Genomic DNA, 2,606 nt, shown 5'->3' with positions numbered 1-2,606 from the left:
TCAGCTTTCCCACTTCAATTAGTATTCATCCCAGTTTCACACGACACTGCCCCACTTCGTAACTTTTCTTTCCTACTGTGAACTCTGGAGGATATATGCACGTCTTCCTGTGCAATGCAAGCCAAGTGGCGTTGCTGGATAGACGGCTGACTCACCTTGCTTCGCTCTCAGAGTATCAATCAAGCGTCACACGGAAACATAACACGCAAAGTAATATTAAGAACATATTCATCACGCACGCGAGTCCTCAACTGATACAATGGACGAGTACTTCTCCTTATCCTTTGTCTCATTCACAGATTGAGACTCACACAGTACTCACCACGTGGAAGTACTCGTCTCTAATTTCAAGTCCTGCACACGCCATTTCTTAAATATATCCAACTTATAGTACACACGCCAGTAATTCAGCTTAACTTTAGCACTCGGAAGTATTTCAACTTATTGCTACACGTGGTTTCAATGTGACCGTTGGTCACTACCGAAGATTAGTGCGATCCCCTTAATATTACGTGCCTGACATTTAATTCTCCCCACAAAAGTCCCTGAAATAGAGAAATTATTATTCCAAACTACTCTTAAGTATGAAACTTCCTGGCAGATTAAAACTGTGTGCCCGACCGAGACTCGAACTCGGGACCTTTGCCTTTCGCGGGCAAGTGCTCTACCATCTGAGCTACCGAAGCACGACTCACGCCCGGTACTCACAGCCCGGTACTCCCCTAGGCTGTGGCTAAGCCATGTCTCCGCAATATCCTTTCTTTCAGGAGTGCTAGTTCTGCAAGGTTCGCAGGAGAGCTTCTGTAAAGTTTGGAAGGTAGGAGACGAGGTACTGGCAGAAGTAAAGCTGTGAGTACCGGCCGTGAGTCGTGCTTCGATAGCTCAGACGGTAGAGCACTTGCCCGGGAAAGGCAAAGGTCCCGAGTTCGAGTCTCGGTCGGGCACACAGTTTTAATCTGCCAGGAAGTTTCATATAAGCGCACACTCCGCTGCAGAGTGAAAATCTCATTCTGGATACTCTTACGTATTCCACATGCATACCATTCTCTCCACTCTTTTGTCTTTACGGAGCACACCTAAGACAGGTCTTACCAACACAAGATCCAGCGCCCGAGTGCTGAAAAACATGGCCGTTCTAAGGTCATCTCGCACCTCTGCCGAAGTGGGGGAGCATCTTGCTACCATATTGGTCAACCACATTTCAGGCGCTCAAAGCTCCGGTAAATTTCATGTCTTTGGTTCCACCAAAGGTGACCAAAGGACCGTCTCAAAGATGATCATATATTGCACCTTCACTATCTGCGTTTAGCAGACGACCATACATTCATTAATTTCACAGATCTCACCAAATTGGGTGTAGGGATTTATTTTGTGGGAGTGCACATGTGATCAATTAAATAAATAAATTGTCATTCTTTCCTACACTGGTATCCGGCTTCGGTGTAATAAGTGAAATTGAGTTATTATTACAAAAAATATGTTGTTCTGACAAGAATAACGAAGAATGTTGTACTTATTTTCAATGTCGGGCGGTACTGTACCTTTTCACTGCCAACTAGTTTACTTCGAAAGTACATATCCTCGGTGTAGCAAGGCAGCTTAAATCACCTACTAAAGGCAAGTCCTCCGGTCCAGATTGTATACCAATTAGATTCCTTTCAAACTATACTTATATAATAACCCACTCTGTCCGAACAGGCCTCGGACGGCCCAACGGTACCGACCGGCCGCCGTGTCATCTTCAGCCCTCAGGCGTCGCTGGATGCGGATATGGTTCAAATGGCTCTGAGCACAATGGGACTTAACATCTGTGGTCATCTGTCCCCTAGAACTTAGAACTACTTAAACCTAACTAACCTAAGGACATCACACACACCCATGCCCGAGGCAGGATTCGAACCTGCGACCGTAGCAGTCGCGCGGTTCCTGACTGAGCATCTAGAACCGCTAGACCACTGAGACCGGCGATGCGGATATGGAGGGGCATGTGGTCAGCACACCGCTCTCCCGACCGTATGTCAGTTTACGAGACGGAGCCGCTACTTCTCAATCAAGTAGCTCCTCAGTTTGCCGCGTAAGGCCTGAGTGCACCCCGCTTGCCAACAGCGCTCGGCAGACCGGATGGTCACCCATCCAAGTGCTAGCCAGCCCGACAGCGCTTAACTTCGGTGATCTGACGGGAACCGGTGTTACCACTACGGCAAGGCCGTTGGCTATGCTGATATAACAGCTCCATACTTAAAAATCATATACAATCGCTTGAACAGTAAAAGACCTGTACCTAAGTACTGGAAAGTTGCACAGGTCACATCATTACTCAAGAAAGGAAGTAGGATTAATCCGATGAATTACACACGCATATCACTGACATCGATTTGAAATAAGAAATTGGAACATATACTGTGTTCAAATATTACGAATTACCTCGAAGAAAACGAGCTGTTAACACACAGTCAGTACGGATTCAGAAAATATCGTTCTTGTGAAACGCAGCTAGCTGTTTATCCTCACGAAATAATGAGTGCTATCGACAGGGGATCTCAAATTGACTCCATATTTCTACATTTTCTTTTTATATCGTTCTTCAAAAGTGGCTTCTAATCAAG

The 2,606-nt window shown here is 45.9% G+C and overlaps 1 pseudogene; it reads right to left on the bottom strand.

Moving 5' to 3' along the window:
- Positions 1 to 2,097: 2,097 nt before the first annotated feature.
- Positions 2,098 to 2,214, bottom strand: LOC126185724 (5S ribosomal RNA; annotated as a pseudogene).
- Between the last annotated feature and the right edge of the window lie 392 nt (positions 2,215 to 2,606).

Source organism: Schistocerca cancellata, chromosome 4 (assembly GCF_023864275.1).
Source record: "Schistocerca cancellata isolate TAMUIC-IGC-003103 chromosome 4, iqSchCanc2.1, whole genome shotgun sequence".
Taxonomy (NCBI): Eukaryota; Metazoa; Arthropoda; class Insecta; order Orthoptera; family Acrididae; genus Schistocerca; species Schistocerca cancellata.
The sequence above is the reverse complement of the archived record's forward strand: the minus strand, read 5'-3'. Positions and strand labels throughout refer to the sequence as shown.